Here is a 7,708-nt window from a genome sequence, read left to right as displayed (position 1 = left end):
TGTTGTTGACAAAAACAGGACCAAACTAAAACACTATAGTGGCCAACCTCAGACTTACAAAGGCACTGTCAATCTCTGAGCTCATTCAGTAAGCAGGGTTCGCGGAGGCCATGGGGTCAGGAAGGCAATTAGACATGGCTCTGGGCATATTTTTTCTTTCACCAGCGTTATCCCAAAGAATCACGCACAGTCTTCTCTCCCTCTCACATACACATACTCACACACATGTCCCCTTTATATGTCTGTGCTTGTGCTGCACACACGTATTCCTTACAAACATATCTGCTTCCTTAAATGCACGGAGTGCACACACTTCAAATATGCACGTGGCTCTTCTTCACATACATACGTCTCTCACATGTGTTTCTTTCCACCAACACTAAAGATTTCCCTTTCTTCCTCTCTCTCTTCTCTCTCTTACACACTTGTCACACAAACATCTCTCCCCTTGGCACATACATTCTCCTTACTCCCATATCTGTTTCTTACAAATCCAACTCTTCTCCAGTTTTTCTTTCTAACACACACATATTTTCACACGACTACACCCAGACCCAAATGCATTCTCTCATGGGGTTTCATAGATATGTATATTTGCTTATCTTAGTTCAGTTCAGTTCAGTTCAGTCACTCAGTCGTGTCCGACTCTTTGTGACCCCATGGACTGCAGCATGCCAGGCCTCCCTGTCCATCACCAACTCCTGGAGCTTACTCAAACTCATGTCCATTAAGTCAGTGATGCCATCCAACTATCTCATCACACATACAAATATATACACAATCTCCTTAATTTCCTGCCTAAGCACAGTTTCCTCTTTTCACCTCTATCACAGCAGCGCAGTTAAAATGCCACAGAGTAAGAGTTGGCTGGAGCCTTTAGCAGCTCCAGTTTGTGTGCGTCAAGCAATATAGAGTTACTTATTGTTAGCTTACCGCTTGTTTCCATATGAAGAGGATTTCTGCATGGCTTTCTGTACATCAAGTTTATTCACTTTTGATAAATATCTGTAAAGTATAATTCAGTTTACATTGTTAGCTCTCACTTTCTGTGGAGCAAATACTTCTCTAGCCTATTAGATGCTTAAACTCAGCTCACTTAAATTCTCCCAAAATGTGAGGGGGGGTGGTATGTTGGTTTTCTTGAGCTGCCATAACAAAAATAATACAAGCTGAGAGGCTTAAACAACAGAAATATATGGTCCACAGCTCTGGAGGCTAGAAACCCAAAACCCAGGTGTCAGTGGGGTTGGTTCTTTCTGAGGGTGGTGCGAGAAGGATCTGTTCCAGGCCTTTCTCTCTGACTCCCATGGCTGTCTTCCCTCTAGGTATGTCAGTGTCCAAAATGTCCTTCTTATAAGGACACCAATCATATTGGCTTAGGGCCCACCTTAGCGACCTTGTTTTAGTTTGATCGTCTCAGCAAAAACCTTCTCTCCAAATAAGGTCACATTCTAAAGTACTGGGGTTTAGGACCTCAGTGTGTGAATTTGGAAGGAGGCAGGAATGGAGAATGCAATTCAGCCCCTAACAGTAGGATTTGACTTGTTTCTACAGGTGGTTCACACAGAGATGCTGAACTTCACCTGGACCAGTGATGCATCTGAGACCTCGATGTGGCACTTGCTCATTTGAAACTTCAGACTCCAGCTGCATCCCACACTCTCCACCTCCATTTTACCAGGAACATTATTGTTGTTGTTCAATCTCCCAGTCATGTCCAGTTCTTTGGGACCCCATGGACTGAAGCACACCAGGCTTCCCTGTCCATCACCAACTCCCACAGCTTGCTCAAACTCATGTCCATCGAGTCAGTGATGCTATCCAACCATCTGATCCTCTGTAGTCCCCTTCTCCTCCTGCCGTCAATTTTTCCCAGCATCAGGGTCTTTTCAAATGAGTCAGTTCTTCCCATCAGATAGACAAACTATTGAAGTGTCAGCTTCAGCATCAGTCCGTCCAACGAATATTCAGGACTGATTTCCTTTAGGATTGACTGGTTGAATCTCCTTGCAGTCCAAGGGACTCTCAAGAGTCTTCTCTAACATCACAGTTCAGAAGTATCAATTCTTTGGTGCTCAGCTTTCTTTATAGTCCAACTCTCACATCCATACATGACTACTGGAAAAACCATAGCTTTGACTAGACTGACCTTTGTTGGCAAAGTAATGTCTCTGCTTTTTAATATGCTGTCTAGACTGGTCATAGCTTTTCTTCCAAGGAGCAAGTGTCTTTTAATTTCATGGCTACGGTCACCATCTGCAGTGATTTTGCAGCCCCAAGAAAATAGTCTGTTACTGTTTCCATTGTTTCCCCATCTATTTGCCATGAAGTGATGGGACCCTATGCCATGATCTTAGTTTTCTGAATGTTGAGTTTTAAGCCAGCTTTTTCACTCTCCTCTTTCACCTTCATCAGGAGGCTCTATAGTTCTTCTTCACTTTCTGCCATAAGGGTGGTATCATCTGCATATCTGAGGTTATTGATATTTCTCCCAGCAATCTTGATTCCAGCTTGTGCTTCATCCAGCCCAGCATTTCATATGATGTACTCTGCATATAAGTTAAATAAGCAGAGTGACAATATACAGCCTTGACATACTCATTTCCCGATTTGGAACCAGTCTGTTTTTCCATGAGTGGTTCTAACTGTTGCTTCTTGACCTGCATACAGATATCTCGGGAGGCAGGTCAGGTGGTCTGGTCCCATCTCCTTCAGAATTTTCCACAGTTTGCTGTGATCCACACAGTCAGAGGCTTTGGAGTAGTCAATAAAGCAGAAGTAGATGTTTTTCTGGAACTCTCTTGCTTTTTCAATGATCCAATGGATGTTGGCAATTTGATCTCTGGTTCCTCAGCCTTTTCTAAATCCAGCTTGAACATCTGGAAGTTCACGGTTCACATACTGTTGAAGCCTGGCTTGGAGAATTTTGAACATTACTTTGCTTGCATGTGAGGTGGACATGCTGCTGCTGCTGCTGCTGCTGCTGCTTCTGCTGCTGCTAAGTCACTTCAGTCGTGTCCGACTCTGTGCGATCCCAGAGATGGCAGCCCACCAGGCTCCCCATGGACTGCAGCCTACCAGGCACCTCCATCCATGGGATTTTCCAGGCAAGAGTACTGGAGTGGGTTGCCACTGCCTTCTCAGTTCAGTTCAGTTCAGTTGCTCAGTCGTGTCCGACTCTTTGCGACCCCATGAATCGCAGCACATCAGGCCTCCCTGTCCATCACCAACTCCCGGAGTTCACTCAGACTCACGTGCATCGAGTCAGTGATACCATCCAGCTATCTCATCCTCTGTCGTCCCCTTCTCCTCCTGCCCCCAATCCCTCCCAGCATCAGAGTCTTTTCCAATGATTCAACTCTTCACATGAGGTGGCCAAAGTACTGGAGTTTCAGCTTTAGCATCATTCCCTCCAAAGAAATCCCAGGGCTGATCTCCTTCAGAATGGACTCGTTGAATCTCCTTGCAGTCCAAGGGCCTTCTAGACCACCCCAAATTCAGAGATCCTACTCACTGCTCTCCCTAAGGTGAAAGTGCTCCACCTGGTGGAATGTCAAGGCACTACATGTCAGCAAAGGGTAGCCCTGCTTGTAATAGGGCAGCTAGCACTCTGGTACTAAATATCAGATAAACAAGGGAAAAGAAACAGAGGGGCAGAACAAATTTGGTGTAACCGGTGTATTTCATAGCGATAGTGCATGGGAGGTGAACTTTTGAGTCGAACACATTTAACAGTAACACATCAGCAAACAAACTAAATTGAATTTGTATAGAAAAATTCAGGTGAAAGAAAATGTAGTTCCACTTTCATGGGACCCTAATAATCGGGCTGCAACATAGCACACACTAGCAATGTAACACTGACCCTTCATAACCAGAAAGGATAAAATTATATAAAAGTTTGTTGGAGAAGGTCCTTTGTCTGATAATATGTATAGAAATAAATCACCTGCCAATTGTGCAACAAGATTTAAGGACCACCTTCATAATCCCAAATGGCATTTACAGAACAAAATTATGTAAGACTGAATAAATGCAAAGAATGTCAACAACACCATAGCCATCACATTTAACCTGGGCTTCCCTGGTGGCTCAGATGGTAAAGAATCCACCTGCAATGCAAGAGACCTGCGTTCAGTCCCTGGGTCGGGAAGATCCCCTGGAGGAGGGCAGGGCTACCTGCTCCAGTATTCTTGCCTGGAGAATCCCATGGACAGAGGAGCCTGGCAGGCTATAGTCCATGGGGCTGCAAGGAGTTGGACACAACTGAGCAACTAACCACACACATTGTCTTTTTCCCCAAAAAACTCCTCTTGGGAGTTCATTCCTCCAGGAATGTAATAGTGTAACCATGGAATTCTCCAGGCAAGAATGCTGGAGCGGGTAGCCATTCCCTCTCCAGGGGATCTTCCCGACCCAGGGATGGAGACTGGGTCTCCTGCATAGCAAATCTGTAATGGCAGATTCTTTATCATCTGAGCCAGCAGGGAAGCCTCTATAGCAGACCAATGTACAGCAGACCTGGATTATTGTGATGTGCTCCCAAATTCATATGTATATCTCACCAACATGTCAGCCTTTTAGTCAAAATGACTGGAAAAATTTTGACAGCGTCTGCAAAGAAACATTAGTGTGCTAGCAGTTGATAGCCTCTTGATGTAGTTTCTTACTATCCTGAAGAATAATGATGCTTTTGTTGAAGTAATGTATTAAGACAGAGGAAGCAATGCTGCTTCTTAAAGGCCAAGCGAAAATTGATTTGTCATATTATCCCACCTTAGCTCTTGCTGAAGGGGAGGTAAATTGATTCAGCTTCTTTGCAGGGTAATTTGACTATCTATCAAAATCACCTCTGGCCTCATCATTCACTGCTAAGTATTTATCTTTTAGATTATCCCACCTATGTGAAAGAAAGGCTGAATGAGGTTGTTCTGTATTCGGTGTTGTTTATGGTTGGAAAGTATTGGAAATAACCCAACTGTTTCGACTCAGAGAAAGGCTTGGGTGATTTATAGCACGTATACACATATAATACTCTGTAGACATTAAAAAAAAAAAAAGAGTAAGGAAAACTTTCATTGGGCTGTTAGGAAACAGTCTGCAAGATATGTTGGCAGGTTCAAAAAAATTGAGAAATAGTATGATTTACCAGTGTTCAAATAAGAGTCAGGGAAGAAACATAGATGTCTATTTATGTATAAAATATCTCTGCAAGAATCCATACAAAACCAGTGCAATAGCCTCAAAGAGAGGACCTTACTACTGAGAGACAGGCGTGTAAGAGACATTCTTGTTTACTCTTTGGTACCTTTTGAATTTTGAGTCATACAAATGAAACTCTTCCGAAAATTAAGTTTTTTCTGCTTAATTTTCGTCAAGTAAAATTTCTCAAAGGTCTAATGATGTTTTTGAACTGTTTTGAACTGAAACCAATGTGGTTATTCTCTAACATTTGGCAGCTTTCTTTTCTTTTAGGGGAAGGTATTGTAATTAATTTTTTTCATTATAAAAATATGTAACTACCTAATAAAACAAAAAGTTTAAGTTTACTGATTGTATTTCTCCTTCCAACACAATTAGTACAAATGGCTTTTACAATAGCACAATTCATAACACAATAATAAAATGAATATTCTTTTCCCGAAATGAAACTAATATACATCTACAATACTCAAGACCTACAAAGAACACTAGTATCATGCATCATAAAATTTGGTAGAAGGAAAAAGTTGCTAAACTCATCAATAATCTGATAATGCCAAATTAAACGAAAATCCATTGTAAGGTATGCTTCGAAGATTTAAGACAAAATATTACCTCTATATTTTGGGTTGTCATGTTTTGCTTTAGTACTTACATTTCAAAGTCAGCATGGCAAAGACAACATTTTTTCCAAATGCTATTTATGTAATATACCTACCGGTGGTAAAAGATTACTAACGGCATCAGTCCACATTGTGGGCCTGTCAGACAACACAAGGGGATGAGGCTGGGGTGCTAGCAGCATCTAGGGGTGCAGGGAACGCCTTTCTGGGGGAAGAAGGTGTAAAATAAGGAAGAAACACTTGCTAGGGGAAGCATCAAAGGGATAATGATCTTGCAAAGGAAACAATATGTGAGAAGACTTAGCAGTGAGGGAAGGCTTTCGAGGAATCGAAGGAAGATTAGTGTGACTGCACCAGAGAAAATGATGCATAGAATGGCTCTGATAAGATGGTAGGGACCCCTGAGTCCCCACAACCCAACCCTGGCCTGGCCCCAAAAGTCTGTCTCCTCCTGGAAACAGCCAGGCAGGCAAATGACCAGTGCCCAGAGGAAAACCGGAGAAGGCAATGGCACCCCACTCCAGCACTCTTGCCTGGAAAAATCCCATGGAAGGAGGAGCCTGGTAGGCTGCAGTCCATGGGGTCGCTAAGAGTCGGACACGACTGAGCGACTTCACTTTCAATTTCCACTTTCATGCACTGGAGAAGGAAATGGCAACCCACTCCAGTGTGCTTGCCTGGAGAATCCCAGGGATGGGGGAGCCTGATGGGCTGCCGTCTATGGGGTCGCACAGAGTTGGACACAACTGAAGCGGCTTAGCAGCAGCAGCAGAGGAAAATATTAACCTGGAGCATAATACAGACAAAGTACACAGACTGATCTTAAGCAGAGGAGTGATGATATCAGATCCGCACTTTAGAAAGAGTTCTCCTGCCATGTGAGGTCAACAGCCACCCCCTAAAAGGCAGCTGTTTAATTTGACAGTGATAGTATAGAATGCCTTGTAGATGGAAGGACAGGGGGATGAATTAGGAAGCAGTTAAAATAGTTCTGGAACAATGACAGTGAGGGCAGCGGTGGGGCAGCGGGAGTTAGGAGGAGGGAAGAGCTGAAATCCTTGGGGGGCTGGAATTGACAAGCCTGTGTGCCCACCCTCCCTCCCCTTTGTGGCTTCCTCATTGGAGTTCACCCAGGCGTAGAGCTATAGCTCATCTTTCCCACAGCTCTTTTTTGACAGGCTTTCATGGGGATTTGCCCTTGTGGGTGTATTTAACTGCAGGCTTACTTTTTTGTTTCCTTTTCTGAAGCAGGAGGCAAATACTGTTGCTAAGTGGAGAGATTGAATCCGTGCGTCTGGACCAATGAAAGCTTTTGTGGGCCAGCAACTTCTCTGGAGCTCTCAGGAAGGCTTGTCAAGTTCTGAACAAAACCTCAGAACAAAGAGTCAGCGCCTAGCTCTTTGTTCCATTTGATGTCATTTGAGACCCATTTTTAGTCTCTGGAGTAGGGAGCTTTGAGACTTGGTTAGAGACAGCCCTTGTGAAATTAGGAAGTTTGTACTACCATTGAAGATGGATTCAACGCAGCAGAAACTGGACGTCCTTTATCTCTAATACAGCAGAACTGCAGGTAGGTTTACCCTCAGTTTACAAATACAGAAACTGAGTATCCTACAGGTTAAGATGCTTGCCGGCAAGTCTGATGAGGGCTGCAGGACTCACTCCAGCCCAGGACTGCCTGTGCCTCCTTCCATCCCACCTCTCCCCTTTCAGCATCCTTCCATCTCTAGAACAATCCTCTCCCACTACATGTTTGTCCTGACACCACATCACCTCCCTGAAAAAGGTACTGATCTGGAAGGTAGAAGACCAGAAAACATCTTTTTTATGGTGATTATTGAATAAAAGTTTCTTAAAATTCTAGAGTGCTTTAGAGTTTTCAG

The sequence above is a fragment of the Ovis canadensis genome, chromosome 3 (genome assembly GCF_042477335.2).
Source record: "Ovis canadensis isolate MfBH-ARS-UI-01 breed Bighorn chromosome 3, ARS-UI_OviCan_v2, whole genome shotgun sequence".
Classification (NCBI taxonomy): domain Eukaryota; kingdom Metazoa; phylum Chordata; class Mammalia; order Artiodactyla; family Bovidae; genus Ovis; species Ovis canadensis.
This window is presented reverse-complemented; position numbering follows the sequence as displayed.